The sequence below is a fragment of the Pan paniscus genome, chromosome 18 (assembly GCF_029289425.2).
Source record: "Pan paniscus chromosome 18, NHGRI_mPanPan1-v2.0_pri, whole genome shotgun sequence".
NCBI classification, from domain to species: domain Eukaryota; kingdom Metazoa; phylum Chordata; class Mammalia; order Primates; family Hominidae; genus Pan; species Pan paniscus.
This window is the reverse complement of record NC_073267.2, coordinates 4,727,962-4,744,141: the sequence shown is the minus strand read 5'-3', so window position 1 is coordinate 4,744,141 and position 16,180 is coordinate 4,727,962. Positions and strand designations below refer to the sequence as shown.

General features: G+C 53.1%; 1 protein-coding gene across 1 annotated transcript in view; it reads left to right on the top strand.

Moving 5' to 3' along the window:
* SRL (sarcalumenin) overlaps positions 1-16,180 on the top strand; it is a 69,796-nt gene that overhangs the window by 35,966 nt on the left and 17,650 nt on the right. The window lies entirely within an intron of this gene.

Here is a 16,180-nt window from a genome sequence, read left to right as displayed (position 1 = left end):
TCCTAGCACTTTGGGAGGCTGAGGCAGGCAGATCACGAGGTCAGAAGATCGAGACCATCCTGGCTAACATGGTGAAACCCATCTCTACTAAAAATACAAAAAATTAGCTGGACATGGTGGCATGCGCCTGTAGTCCCAGCTACTCAGGAGGCTGAGGCAGGAGAATCACTTGAACCCAGGAGGCAGAGGTTGCAGTGACCTGAGATAGTGCCACTGCACTCCAGCCTTAGCGACAAAGTGAGACTCCGTATTGAAAAAAATAATAATAATAACAGAATAGCCCATGGTCCCAGGCGATGAGGGCCTCATCTGGTTTCAGTATTTGTGGGGGTTTTTTTGAGACAGGATCTCGCTCTGTTGCCAGGCTGGAGTGCAGTGGCACAATCATAGCTCACTGCAGCCTAGAACTCCTGGGCTCAAGCGATCCACCTGCCTCAGTCTCCTGAGTAGCTGGCACTATAGGAGCATACCGCCAGGCCCAGCTAATTTTTTTTTTAAGTATATTCGGGGTCCTACTATGTTGCCCAGGCTGGTCTTGAACTCCTGGGCTCAAGCAATCCCCCTGCCTCAGCCACCCAGAGTTATTTCAGTGTTTGACTAGATGAGACAGATGCAGAGAGCCCAGGCTCTTAGTGACACCAAGTTCACCAGAGAAAGCTGCTGTTGGGTTGAATGATGATTTCTCCCTGGGGTGGGATATCCAGAGAGGGAGCCAGGCAACTTGGAGGCCTGGCCTGAGGGGCGGGATGGAGCCTGCAGCTCACCCAGGAAAGTGCATCCCCATGTGTCTGGGGTTAAGGGGTCTGGGGATATAAATCAGAGGCTCTAGCAAGGCTGCTCCCAGGGAAGACATGAGATGTGTTTTTTTTTTTTTTTCTGAGACAGTGTCTCCTGTCACCGAGGCTGGAGTGCAATGGCGTGATCTCGGCTCACTGCAGCCTCCACCTCCCGGGTTCAAGCAATTCTCGTGCCTCAGCCTCCTGAGTAGCTGTGTGCCACCACACCCGGCTATTTGTGTGTGTGTGTGTGTGTGTGTGTGTGTGTTTTAGTAGAGACAGATTTTCGCTATGTTGGCCAGGCTGGTCTCAAACTCCTGGCCTCAAGTGATCTGGCCTCCCAAAGTACTGGGATTATAGGCATGAGCCTCCACGCCTGGCCTAGACGTGAGATTTCTAGGATGGTTCCCCTTAGGGTGGCTGGGTGTTCTGGATGCCTGTACCTGAGGCGTCCCAAGCTCTGGAGTGAAAATTCAGGGTAATGGACAGATTTGCTCTGGAGGCATCCAGAGTTTGTACTGTTCACGGAGCGGCAAGGTGGGCTGGGAGGGTCTTCCCTTCTCTAATGACCCAGACGCTGGAATGCTCTTCTGGTCCCATCTTCTTTTGGCCTCTGCCACCTTGAACTCAGATAGCTAAGAGCTGATCTCACACAGCCCTCATGGAACCAACTGTCCTTTGTCTCTTGGTGGTGATGACAACCATTCCTGCATGCCTCTGGTGACGCCAGGAATACCACAGACTTAATGCTGAATGCAGGGAGCTAACCCTCACCCTGGGTCCTTCCTAAAATCTCCATACAGGCCAGGCGTGGTGGCTCACACCTGTAACCTCAGCACTTTGGGAGGCCAAGGCGGGAGGATCACTTGAGTCCAGGAGTTTGAGACCAGCCTGGGCAACATGGTGAAACCCCATCTCTACTAAAAATATAAAAAATATTACCTAGGCATGGTGGCACGCACCTGTAGTCCCAGCTACTCAACAGGCTGAGGCAGGAGAATCAGTCGCTTGAAACTGGGAGGTGGACATTGCAGTGAGCCGATATCGCGCTACTGCACTCCAGCCTGGGTGACAGAGCGAGACTCTGTCTCAAAAAAAAAAGCTGTGCTCAGGGCACCAGCCTGACACTACTGTGGCTGCCCCGACACAGCCCTCTGAGACTCACCAAGGGGCTGTCCTTTGTAGGAACAATAGGGGGACAGATGAGCAATCCAGGGGCCCCAGCTCCCAGGGACAGGGCAGGATGTGAGCATCCAAAGCTTAGAAACGTCTAGGAGAAGGGGAAGTTGTATTTGTCTGGGCCCCCTATGGGAAGACTACGGTTGCGGGGTCAGGAGACCTTGTCTCTAGTTCTAGCTTTGTCCCAGTGCACTGGCGACTTCTGGCAAGCTCCTTTTTCCTCTCTGGGCATTGGTTTCCTCCTCTGTGAAAAGAAAGAGTTGGGCTAAAGAGTTGGGCTAGTTACTTTCTAAGTTTCTTTCTGATTCTAGAGCCTTGAATGCAAAAATAACCATAAGGATAAATAAGATGAGACCTGGGGCCATGAATGCCAGGACCTGGCGGTGGGGCCCATCTGTCATGGATTCGGTGACACCCTCTGGGAAAGAAGTTGGAAAAATCTGGCCTTTTGGTGTCTAGGCAGAAGTTTTTCCAGAGGGGTCTATGAGCCGGGGCACATGGGCAGGACGTTTGTGTATTCTTGCTACCCCAGCTCTGCCAGAGGCCTGGCCTTCCTCCTTAACTAACTCTGCGTAGACTTGGGAACCGCCGGCTTCTGTGGTCTTCCTGGCAGTTGTAGGAGAGATGGCTGAGGACACCTCCCCGGCTGAGCAGGTTGGGGGCTGTGCGCCCTGTTGTCTGGCACTCTGGGTGTGGCATTTCCTCTCACCTGCTCTGCTAATGGGGACAGAGCTGCTGGTGACGGAGGAGCAGGGCCCACGTGGTCCAGCGGGCCTGTGTGCGAGGCTCTTCAAAGCCATGGAGACATCAGCTGTGATTTCACTTGTGCGAGAGGAGCAAAGCGCCGCTGTATATTAGAGGCCAGAACTGCTCCTGCCCCATCTCTGTGGCTCAGCCCTGGCTGCATTCTCCAGGCCCGAGTGGTTTCTGAAGGGCTGATTGTCTTACTCCCAGTGCTCACTTACCATGAGGATGAGGAAGCCACACGGCACTGCTAATGACCTCCCTCCGACCGACCGTGTTGCTGTTTCAGAGAGCTTTGAAGGGCCCTTACCGGCCCTCTGCCTTCGGAAAGGGCCTCCCTCCCATTCTCAGAAAGACGTGGCCCTTAGAATGGGTCTGTTTAAACTTCCTGAGTGTGCATTTGCGTTGGGGTGAAGTGCGGGGTCACCTCACTTCAGTGACTGGACAGAAGGGATGGGACGTGGTGGGGAAAGGGGAGGCCACATGTGGCCTCACATGTTGCTGGTGAATCAGGGCTGACTGAGGCTGGAGTCAGGGACTGCAGGGCTTAACTTTGGGATCAGCAGAACGAGCTCCTGGCCCCTGGGAGTGTTGACAGCTCAGCCTGCTCCGTTCCCAGACCAGCCAGAACTTCACCAAGAGCGCAGGGCTCACCCCCAGGCACCCTGCAGCTCCTCGCCTGAGCTGCCTCTGGCTGGCAGCCAGGGAGGAGGAGTCCCTGGCGGAAGGACGGATGGCTCCGGGCCCCCTGACTGAGCCCCCAGACCCGGAGGGCTAAAGGAACAGCGTGAAGGGCCAGCTGGCTCGGCTCCTGTCCGAAGCTGGCTCTGCTGTGGCCCACTCAGCGAATTTGGGGTTTGGCCTGGTGTCTTTGCTCTTCTAGGAAAGAATGATGCTCATAGCTGACATTTATTGAAATGCTTCTGAGCACCACCTGATGTTTAAAACGCTCTGATGGGGCTGGCAAAGCAGGTATTGTTATCTACATTTTATGGGCGAATAAAGTTGTGTGCAGAGGGAGTAAGGAGCAACCCAAGGTTACGTCGCTGGGTAGTAAGACAGCGGGGGGGGCCAGTGGTAAGACAGCAGCGGGGGCTAGTGGTAAGACAGCAGGGGGGGCCAGTGGTAAGACAGCAGGGGAGGGGCCAGTAGGAAGACAACAGGGGGCGGGCCAGTAGGAAGACAACAGGGGGCGGGCCAGTGGCTCACGCCTGTAATCCCAGCACTTTGAGACGCTAAGGCTGGAGGATCGCTTGAGCCCAGAAGTTTGAGACCAGCCTGGGCAACATAGTGAGACCCTGTCTTTACAAAAAATAAAACAATTAGCCAGGCATGGTGGCGCGTGCCTGTAGTCCCAGCTACTCTGGAGGCTGAAGTATGACAAGTAGGAAGGCTGCAGTGAGCTTTCGTCACACTGCTGCACTCCAGTCCAGGTGACAGAGCAAGACCCTGTCTCTAAGGGACAGGGTCTGTAAAAAAAGAAAAAGAGTAAGGGGCAGAACCCAGCTCTCCTGACTTCCAGGTGCATTCAGAGAGACCAGCCACTATCTAGGAGGCTGGAGCCTCAGCCCCAGGAAGAAAGAAAAGGCATAGCCATGGGCCTGGCTCAGGCTAGGGAAGGTGTCACACCCATTTCCCAAGCTCCCACGTTTCTCAAGAAGATTCCCTCCAGCTTCTCTGGATTGGGGATGGGGTGGGCCCGGATTCCTTGACCCCTTCACCTGCCAAGCTGGAGATGGCTCTGACTTTAACCCAGGGCAGCTGTTAGACTGAGACCTGCGGGAGCCACGCTCCCTTGGCTTCCAGTAAGTCTTTTCCTGTCTGGGGCCCAAAAGTTAGACCAGCACCTCATCCCCACAGATCCCAGGGAGATTGGATTTCTTCAGACTGGGATGTGGGGGGAAGCCAGCCACCTGCCTCGGTCTGTCTCAGAACCCAGCCTGCATCCCTTTCTCCTTCCTTTCCCTTTCCTCCCCAGCTCGGCCCCTCTGAAGGGAGGCAGCAGGCCCAAGGCCTTCTGCAAGGATTTCTGTTCACTGCAGGCACGGCTGATCTCTGGAAAAACTGAGTGCTCTATAGAGTATCCCTGCTAGTGATTGACTCATACTGAGGGGTTAGGATATAATGTTTTGCTCTTTCTGAGGTATTTGTCTTTTTAAAGTGAATAGTGGTTGGGCATCGTGGCTCATGCCTATAATCCCAGCACTTTGGGAACTTGAGGCGGGTGGATCACTTGAGGTCCAGAGTTTGAGACCAGCCTGGCAAACGTGGTGAAACCCCATCTCTACAAAAAATACAAAAATTAGCCGAGTGTGGTTGCGTGCACTTGTGGTCCTGGCTACTCAGGAGGCTGAGGCAGAATCGCTTGAATCTAGGAGGCAGAGGTTGCAGTGAGCTGAGATTGCACCACTGTACTCCAGCTTGAGTGACAGAGATGCTGTCTCAAAAAATAAATGAATACATAAAATAAAAATAAAATAAAATAAAAGTGAATAGTCATTTATACTGATGACTCCTCCAGGCATCAGTGACAAGCATGTATATATATGATGGTTGTGGGATTTCTGGTAATTTCTTTCTACCTCCCAAACCAAGAATTCCCAGGAATTGGAGGTGGGGTGAGGAGTGAAGTTATTCTGTCAATTCTCAGGACTCTATGGGTTGAAAACAATTGTGTTGAAGTCTTAATCCTTTTTTTTTTTTTTTGAGACAGGGTCTCCCTCTGTTGCCTAGGCTGGAGTATAGTGGTGTGATCAAAGCTTATTGCAACTTCAAACTCCTAGGCTCAAGGGGTCCGTCAACCACAGCCTCCCCAGTAGCTGGGACCGCAGGCGCACGCTACCATGCCAAGCTAATTTTAAAATTTTTTGGAAAGATGGGCCAGTAGTAAGACAAAGCAAGTAGTAAGCAAGACAGAGGTCTTGCTTTGTTACCCAGGCTGGTTTCAAACTCCTGGGCTCTAGGGATCCTCTCACCTCGGCCTCCCAAAGTGCTGGGATTACAGGCGTGAGCCATGGGCTCTCAGAGCCACTGCGCCCAGCCTAAAACAGTTGTTTTTAAAGAGTGGAAGAGGGTGGGCTAAGAAATCACTGTCCTAGGGTAGACTTAGACCCTCTTATTGGCTGGCCCACTGCTGGGAGAGCGTCCATAGAGAGCTGAGTTCTAGAAGCAGACTGCTGCCTACTACCTTAACTAGCCCCGTGGCCTTGGGACAAGCACTTACCAGGGTTTTGGGGTTTTGTTCATGAGTGAAATCAAGCCAGTTGGTCTATCAGAAGATCTCTCTGGACCCCCAAATCCCAAGGTTCTTTCTGATTGCTACCTTTGTCATTGTACCCTGTCATACTTTTGTCATTGTATCTGATTCCCTGGATGAATCATTTTAAGGGCTAGAGTCCAGCCAGGGACAAGCTGTCCCAGTGGGATTAGCCTTGACTTTAGGAGCATGGCCAGGAAGCCAAAGAAGCCTTCCAAGAATGGCTGCCTCAGCCCCTGCACTCTGGTCGCCCATGTTGGGAGAAGAGGGAAAGGCTGAGAGAATGGCAGAAGAGGACCTCAGGGGTCCTGGGAGAATGCAGACAAGCCTTCCTCCAGCCAGAATTTCTCTTCTCGGGTCCTTATGGGCGACAGCCTTCTGCAAAGTTGTCCTAAGACTTCATCTAAGAAGTGGAAGAGGCCGGGTGCAGTGGCTCATGCCTGTAATCCCAGCACTTTGGGAGGCTGAGGTGGGTGGATCACCTGAGGTCAAGAGTTTGAGACCAGCCTGGCCAACATGGTGAAACCCTGTCTCTACTAAAAATACAAAAATTAGCCAGGAGTGGTGGCAGGCACCTGTAATCCCAGCTACTCGGGAGGCTGAGGCAGGAGAATCGCTTGAACCCAGGAGGCAGAGGTTGCAGTGAGCCAAGATCGCACCACTGCACTCCACCCTGGGCGACAGAATGAGACTTCGTCTAAAAAAAAAAAAAAAGTGGAAGAGCAAGGGGTCCTGAGCAGTGAATGTTTACCCAGTAGGATAAAGTCAAGGAAAAACAGGACACCAGAAGAGGCTGCTGGCCCACGTTTGCCCGGTCCACGAGTGTTCAGAGACAAGATCTAGAACAAGGAAGGGGGCAGGCTGCCTGCTCTGCGGCATGAACTCTGTTTTCTGAATTGCTCCCTGCTGCACTTAAGATACAGCCAATGAGAGCCAAAACGTGGGGCGGCGGGTGGATGGGGGCAAGACATGGGGCTCACATGTATGCCATGGCTGGTGCTCCTCACTCTCTGGGACAGATGAACCAGGCAGAGATTTGGAGAGTGATTCCTGCCCCCCCTGGGGATTCTGTTACTAATGACTGATTTGCATAACTGTGTATGAGTAATGGTCAGAGGTATTTTACTTACGCATGACTTTGGACTTGCTAGCTCTAGTTCAAATGGATGAGAAGTCATGTGGAAGAATAACCTTGGCAGGTACTTGTTATAAACATGTGCTAAGGAGACTTGGACGGGCTGGAATAGAATCTACATTTGATTCCACGAAGGCACTGAATACATTCAACACCCAGAGGTGGGCTGAAAACAGGTCCTGACCTCTATTCTCTCCATCTCTAGTTTCAACTTCAAGACAGAGCTTCCTGGCCCTTGGTACTGAGGATGGCTAGTGCAGAGGGTCTGAAATGCTGGTGTTCTGTAGAATCCCCTTGTGAAACACACAGATACACGTTGACCCAGCCCCAGAAGCTGGGTATCTGGGCTTGAACAGCTCAGCAGGTCATGGTCGCTCCCAGGGAGCTTTGTTCTGTCTCTTGGCCTGAGTTCCAGCCCATCCCTGGAATGACTTGTGAGGCAAACGACTTGACTTCCGTGTGTGTGTTTCCTCATTTCAAGAGAGGTTAACAACCCTTGCTTTTTCTGCCTCAGAGGGCTGCTAGGAGCATCAGAGAAGAATAAGCACAGGAAACTACCTTGGAAAGATGGAGTCCTACGTGAGGGCAGGAGATGACCCAGCTGAGAGCCTGGCACGTGTGGACAGGCAAAGTGAAAATATGCTGTAAGGGTGGCTCACACCTGTAATCCCAGCACTTTGGGAGGCTGAGGTGGGAGGATCGCTTGAGGCCAGGAGTTTGAGACCAGCCTGGGCAACATAGCGAGACCTCATCTCTACAAAAGTGAAAAAAATCAGCTGGATGTGGTGGCACACACATGGAGTTCCAGCTATTTGGGGGAGCTGAGGTGGCAGGATCCCTTGAGCCCAGGAGGTGGAGGCTGCAGTGAGCTGTCATTGTGCCATTGAACCCCAACCTGGGCGACAGCAAGACCTGTCTCAAAAAAAAAAAAAAAAAAAGAAAAAAGAAAAAGAAAAAGAAAAAAAAAAGATGCTGTAAGCAGGATGTCTTGGGACGTTGGAGAAAATAATGGATAGGAGGCTCGAGGCAGATACTAATATTTTGAAGGAAGAAGCGAGGAGAGTAAAGGAGCAGGGCTTGCCAATCTCCCTGCAGTCTTTCTCTGTGGACACTGGGGCAGACAAATTCAAGGAGAGCAGGAAGTACAAAGTGGGTGGCTGTCTCTGCTGTTTGATCTTTCCTCACCCCATGATTCACTTCTATGGAACCCTAGCACTTCATGGGACATGGTTTGTGAACTCCATGGGGGCAAAAAGAACTCCAGACTAAGGGTCATATATTTGGACTCTGTCCCACCCCTGCCCCAATCTTGGGCAAGTCTCTGAAGGTATCTGGCCAGAGCGTCCTCCTTTACAGTTGGACTCACGAGGGCCCTTGGCAACTCCATAGTCCTCTGAGTCCATGTAGAAGTGCTTTGGAAAGAGACAGGGCTGAAGAAACAAAATCAGGGCCTTTGGTTGGTGATGGAGAGAGGAGAGAGGGACTGAGCCTGGGCCTGCCCTGAGGCCATGGGGCTGGTGGGAACTGCTGAAAAGCTGGCCCCCCGAGAAAGGCTGGTGGCAGAGGGGCTGGTGGGAGAAGCAGGATTGTTGCGTGTTGTGCTTGGCCTGGGTGTGAGTGGGGCTGGGGCCTTCCCATGGTCTCTGGGCAGAGTTGGGGCCTGCTATTCCTGTGCCCTGACGTCAGTCCCGGGCCTGGCCTGGCCGGAGCCGGGGTGGCCACCCTGGCAGCAGCACATACAGTGCAGTACTTCACGTCCCAGGATAGACCAAGACTCATCTTACTGGGGATTCACCTCTCTAGGGTGTCCTGGGTCCTCTGCGGCCTCCCTGCTCCAGGGCCGATAGGGTGCTTTGGCAAGAAGCAAGGGAGGTGGGAAAGACACCAGCCTTGATTTCCCAGGATTGAAGTGAGATGTCATGCGATAGAAGTGAGTGTAATCGGAGGCTCCCACACCTCTGTCTGCGCCTCCAAGAGGAGAACTGGGTCCAGTGGTACAGCTGCTTCCTGGGGACTGAGCTCTGGGGCCCAATGGGACAGCTTGTTTCATTGAGAGACTTTCTGTTGGAGCAGTTATTTTTAGCCTGGGAGAAAGGTCACAGTGTAAGAAGCCATTATCCTCAGTCCTTTTTACTCCAAATTGTTTAGCAGAAGTTCAGGGGAAGCTCAGCCCTAAGTTGTGAAAACCAGGGAAGAGCTTGAATATAAATGTGCATATACATATGCACACACCTTGCTTCCTGCCCAGGGCGCAGGAGTGGAAACACACAGCACTGTGAAGGTCATGGTCACGGTGAACCTCCAACATTTGGAACTTTCATCCCCCTTGGGACTGTGTGGCCCTCTCACCTTTACCAGGGAAAATGGCTTTTGAGACTGTCAGAAATGTTATAGGACATCAGACCTAGAGTTCATTCAACTCAGTATCATTATCACCACTATCATTCTCATCATCATTGTCATCATCACTTTCACCATCATCACCATCGTTGTCATCGTCGTCATCACCATCATCATCATCACCACCATTGCTGCCATCATCATCATCATCACGATCCTCATCATCAGCACGGTCATCACCATCACCATCATCACCATCATCATCATCATCACGATCCTCATCATTGGCACGGTCATCACCATCACCATCATCACCATCATCATCATCATCACTATCCTCATCATCAGCACGGTCATCACCATCACCATCATCACCATCATCATCATCATCACGATCCTCATCATCGGCACGGTCATCACCATCATCATCACCATCATCATCATCATCACGATCCTCATCATCAGCACGGTCATCACCATCATCATTGAAGGACAATAGGAGCCCATGGAAAGGGCTGGATTCCCAGAGGAGAAGCCTTAACTACTGCTGTTCCAAAGGCAAATGCCAGGCCCTGGGAGACCCACCCCAACGTGGGAGCCCACAGTGGGGATCCTTAGTGGGGTGGGCCTGCGAGTAGGGAGGGCCTGGGAGCTGAAGCCTGGGGGTCAAGATTATTTGATTTGGTAGTTGCAGTGGTTTGCAACTTTGTGTGTTACCTAAGAACTTTTTTTTTTTTTTAATCATGATGCTGGTGCTATACCCTGGATTATTTAAATCAAAACCACAGAGAAAGGGAAGCATGGGACCAAGAAGCAGGTGATTTCAATATGCAGCCAATGCTGAGAGTCGCTGGCTGAGGGGCAGTTTGTGAGGCAGTGTAGCCCAGCGCTTCTCAGAACGTAATGTGCACAGGAATCACCTGGCCATTTTGTTAAAATGCAGATTCTGATTCAGTGGGTCCAGGCTGGGGCTTAAAAGTCTGCGTCTCTAACAGGCTCCCGGGGGATACTGTGGCTCTGAAGTCACATGGCCCAAGCCAGTTATTAGCTGTGTGACATTCAACAAGGGCCTCAATGTCTCTGGTTCCAGACTTCTCATCTGTAAAAATAGGGATATGAGGCTGGGTGTGGTGGCTCATGCCTGTAATCCCAGCACTTTGAGAGGCTGAGGTGGGTGGATCCCTTGAAATCAGGAGTTCAAGACCAGCCTAGCCAACATGGTGAAACCCTGTCTCTATTAAAAATACAAAAATTAACTTAGCATGGGCCTGTAATTCCAGCTACTCGGGAGGCTGAGGCAGAAGAATCGCTTGAACCCGGGAGGTGGAGATTACAGTGAACCGAGATCGCGTTCACTGCACTCCAGCCTGGGTGACAGAGTGAGACCTTGTCTCAAAAAAAAAAAAAAAAAAAAAAGATATGAGTAATACTCATTTTACCAAAACAAGTAAGATTAAGAAAATTCAGTGTGATGAAGATACTGTTTTATATATAAAGTGCTTAAGCATTGCCTGGCAGGCTGTATCTCAGATATGTACATACAGATGTATGTCATATACATTATACGTATCCTGCTGTTCAGAGGACATTCAGTCTCTTCTGATTAAACCAAGTTCCCACCATAGATTTTTCTGCAGGGGTGGAAGGTGGAGAGATAGAGATGTAGGTGAAGGAGTCAGGACTTACAGGTATGTAGGTGGTGATGAAAGGAGATTAAACTGAGCAACAGTCAGCTCCCTGTCCTGTCCCCCACTAAGGGACCAGGAATTCGTTTTGGTACCCCAATCTAACCGCGGACCTCTTCCAGCACTTTCTGTGGGTCAGGCAGGGTGCCAGGCCCTGGGAACACAGAATTAAATTGGATTCCTGCAAATCAGGAGCCAGGACCAGTACGGAGCTTGAGCCTGGAGAGAAGGCACGTGCAGGCAGGAGCTGAGATTCCAGCAGGAAGGGGTCCCCTGTGCCCTGCTAAGCACAGCATGGCATGGAAGCCTGGACAGGGACTGGGCAGTTCTGGGTTCCGGTCACCCATTAGCTACCTAGTGGTGATGTATCTAGGGCAGGGCAAAGATCTCTGGACTTTCACTTATTCAGCTCTGAAATCTCTCTGACAGTCGTAAAGAAGGTTAAATGGCCATGCATATGAAAGTGCTGGGGGAAAAGTTGTATATTTCAATCCACGGGGCTCCTCTATAATAAAAGGCACCAAGCTTCACATCTTTCTGAGTTCGACAGCAGGCTAGCTGTCTATGGGAACTAATGAGAAAATATTTGCTCCTGATCCCTGGAGGCCACCCAGCTTTTGGGGAACAAGGGTGGGTACCCTGAGGGAGAAGGGGTACCCCAAGAAGTGGCTTTTCTTTGTGGGAGGGAGAGATGGGAGTAGCAAGTGGTGGCCTGAGAGAGGGGGGTTGTCTGCATCCAGCAGATGGGGGGGTACTCTTCCTCGGAGAGGGGCCTTGAGAGTCAAGGGAGAACAGAGGCTGCCTCAGCTGCTCCAAGGCAGGACACCTGTGGTCCCCTCATCTCCATGAGCCTGCAATGTCCCCCATAAACAGACCCTAGCCTGGGGGCAGGGGGCAGAGGGGTGGGCCTAATGGGCCCCATTTTCTTTTTTCTTTTTTTTTTTGAGATGGAGTCTCACTCTGTCGCCCAGCCTGGAGTGCAGTGGCGCGATCTCGGCTCACTGCAACCTCCACCTCCCGGTTCAAGTCATTCTCCAGCCTCAGCCTCCTGAGTAGCTGGGATTACAGGTGTGTGTCACCACACCCAGCTAATTTTTCATATTTTTAGTAGAGATGGGGTTTCACCATGTTGGCCAGGCTGGTTTCAAACTCCCAACCTCAGGTGATCTGCCTATCTCGACCTCCCAAAGTGCTGGGATTACAGGCATGAGCCACCACACTTAGCCTTTTCTGACCCCATTTTCCAAACATATTAAACTTGATCCTTGACAGAGGTCTCTGGCACAGATGAGGCCCCTACTCTTCTCTCTTCCTGGGCCCTCTGCTCTCTGGGTTAAGCTGCAGTCCCTTACAAGGGGATCCCCTTGGAAGGGGTTGGCCAGAGCCTTCGGGAAGCCAGGCCCGGCCTGTTTTGGATATCTCCTCCTCAGGCCATGTACCCTCTAATCTAAGGTAGGGAGGCCAGCAAATGCCTGCCCTTACTGGGACAGGGTTAGATGTGTGACTTAATAAGGTTGAGAGCCGCAAGTAATCCCTTAAGCACTGTGCTGTGTAACCTAAGATTATCCGGCCTGCAAACACCTGTTTTCACTCCTTCGCTGAGAGCAGTATTAAAAGCCTGCTGGTTAATGACGGTAGGAACTGCCATGAGGTGGGATGCACAAGCATTTGTCCCTTCTTGGAAGCATCTCCAAGGTTGAGCCCGGCTGCACATGCCCGTGAGCAAGGTTGAGGGACTGGAAGGGCTTGCCCAACTTTCCCTCCATATACAGTCATCAGGACCAAGCCCGGAAGCTTGAAGGTCAGGGCCAGGGTCGCGATGGGGGGGCGGTTCTCGGGTTAGCACAGCTGCTCACTTCGTTAGTGATGGACAACGGGTCAGTCCTTTAACTCCCTGATCCACAGTTTCCACATCTTGGGAGGGAGGCAGAATAACACCTGTTCTGCTCGCTACGCACGAGGTAGTCCTGAAGACCCAGGTTGGTGGGCGTAACACTGCACACCAGGCCAACACCACATCCCAGAAGACGGGAGCTAGGTTATTGTAGACTCTTGAGAAACAGAGCCGGTGCCAACCCTGTGAAACTGACCAATCATGTTCTAATCATTTAGAACTGCAAGTCTCCGCATCGGGTGGCACAGAAGATGTTGGCAATTTGTTGGAGAATCATTTCTCTGCTGGAGACGCAAGTCTAGAGGAGAAAGAAAGGGCGCTTTATGCAGACACAGCCCCTCAAGACAAGAAACTGCTCCTTCACTACCCAGATGGCAGGGAGGCCGAGAGCCCCGAGAAGACCCCCGCGTCTGCCGCCAGCCCGGGCCCCGATCCTGAAGCCAGCCTCTCCAATGCCTCAGCCACAGAGTCACCTCCACCTGGGGAAAGGGACGACAGGGAAGCTGCGGGGCCTGGGGAGGAAAAGAATGGCCCACCAGTGGCAGGCGCCCTCCCTCCAGGAGGGGCCAAGGGGCCTGTGGAAGAGGAGTGGCCGGAGCCCAGTTCTGGAGAGGGACAAGGAGAGGAGGAGACTGGGCTTGGGCTCCCCACGGAGGGAACTGCCAGTGGAGAGGCAGGAGGACAGGCTGGGGGCCATGAACTGCCCGAGGAAGTCCAGGAGGTCCAAGGGGACAGCCTGGTGCAGGGAGCAGTGGCAGGGACAGCAGAGCCAAAGGCAGAGGGGGCCTCTCCTCACTCAGAGGGTGATGGGGTCGGCCCACTGAACGCAGAGGCCGAGGGCAGCCCTGGGCCTGGCGAGGAGCCTGCAGTGCCAGAGGGAGCCCCTGACGTCGCGGCTGTTGGGGGAGAGTCGGAGCCAGATATTGACACACAAGCCAGTGAGGGCACCGAGGACCAGGGGGAGCCCGGCCCAGCTGCAGAGGCCAGTGCAGAGCCTGGGGGCGCCCAAAGCGTTAAGGCAGGGGACACTGAGGAGAGCCAGGCCCCAGAGATGACTGAGGAGGACGCAGATGAAGCCTCCTCTGAAGAGGAAAGTGGTGATGGAAGTGGAAGCGAGGAAGAAGGAGGAGTTCCCTCCGAAGAGGAGTCCGAAGAGGACAGCGGCGATGGGGCTAGCTCAGAAGAAGCAGAGGGCGCCTCCGAGGAGGCCACGGAGCCCCAGGAGGCTGGGGAGCCCCAGGAAGCCAGGGAGCCCCAGGAAGGCGGGGATCTGCAGGAAGCTGAGGAGTCCCAGGAAGGCGGGGATCCCCAGGAAGCCGAGGAGCCCCAGGAAGGTGGAGCGCCACAGGAAGGCGGGGAGCCCCAGGAAGGTGGGGATCCCCAGGAAGCCAGGGAGCCCCAGGAAGCCAGGGAACCCCAGGAAGGTGCAGAGCTTCCGGAAGCCACAGGAACCACAAGTCACAGGGACAGAGGGGCCCAGCCTGGCCCGGAGGAATTGAATACAGAGTCCATGGGCAGTGAGACCCTGGATATGAAGGCAGAGGAGCCCGAGGAGGGACATCAGGGGAGGGAGAGTCCCATCATTGTTGCCCAGGGTAGGAATTAATTCCCTAACAGCAACCCCGTCCCTTGGGCAGCTGCATTCTCCCTGGAAGTCTTGTGTGTAGGGGACAGGCAGGGACAGAAGGTGGCAGAGAGTGGCAGGCCCTTTTCACGGTCCCGGCCCGGGGAGGTGGCTTCAGGCTGTGCATTGGCCACTGGCCTCCAGCTTGGAGGGGCCAGTGAGAGGGGTCAGAGGGGCCCTGGTACTTCCGAGTCAGGGGCCCCAGAACCTCCCCTTAGGGTCCCTGATGCGCCATAGCCCATGCCAGTGCCTCAGCCTAAAGGAGCAGCGAGCTAATGGAATGATTGGTGCCCCGGGGCCAGCGGGTGGAGGGACGTGCAGGGAATGGATGGGGGTGGGTTGGGAACTTCCCTGGTGATTCCCTTAGTGGGCTAGGACTGGGGTCTCCCCTTGAAGACTAGGCTGTAGGAAGCATTGCAGAACCAGGACTGAGGGGTCAGGATCATGAGATGAGAACTCAGGCTGTGACCGCTGTTGACTCTCAAGTGCCCACCTAAAGCAGCCAAAGCTGCCCTCAAAGGGCTGGGGGCCAGGAGCAGAGGGGGAAGGGCCGGGCTAAGCTCTTGGGCAGTGTGAGAATTGCAGCCAATACGAGGGTCGGTCAGGCACCTTCATGGCTGCATCTGCTTAGTACATGGACTTAGACCAGGAGTGGGGCTTTCAGGGTAGAGGTCGAGGTCAAATCTTTACTCTCCAAGATGGCTTCCCCACAGGCTTCGTTGAATTAATTTACATACTTTTTTTTTTTTTTTGAGACAAGGTCTCACTCTGTCACCCAGGCTGGGGTGCAGTCGTGCAGTCATAGCTCACTGCAGCTTCTAACTCCTGAGCTCAAGTGCTCAAGCGATCCTCCCACCTCAGCCTCCTGAGTAGCTGGGACTACAGGCATGCACTATCACGCTAGGCTGCCTGCCTAGAGCCCCTCACTGGCTCCCATTGCTCTTGGGATGAAACCCAAAGCCCTGTGGAAGGTCCTGCCCGGTCAGCCCTGAGGACCTCAGCAGCTCCCCAGCACCCAGGCCTCCCCAGCTGCAGCCAGACACCCCTTCTCCTGCTTCTTGCTAAATAAGGCTTGTCTGGGGCTTTTGCAGAGCGCTTCTCTCCACTGGTCACCTAACTCACTCCCCCAGCAGACACCTGGGGAGGCCTTCTCTGACCATGCTGCTGAGACCACTGGTGCAGGCACACTCCTGAGCCCCACTTAGCTTTCAGAATGTTTCCTTCTGTGGCCACCTCAGCATCTGTAATGATTACATTTTATTAATTATTTTTATTGTTTTTGAGACAGGGTCTTCCTCTTTTGCCCAGGCTGGAGTTCAAGCCAAAAGGCATTCTCCTACCTACCCCTAAAGCCTCCTGAGATGTTTGATGTTTTAATTTTTTAATTTTTTAAGATAGGGTCTTGCTCTGTGACCTAGGCTGGAGTGCAGTGGGGTGATCATGGCTCACTGCAGCCTTGACCTCCTGAGCTGAGAGAATCTTCCTGTCTCAGCTTCCTGAGCTGAGAGAATCCTCCTGTCTCAGCTTCCTGAGCTGAGAGAATCCTC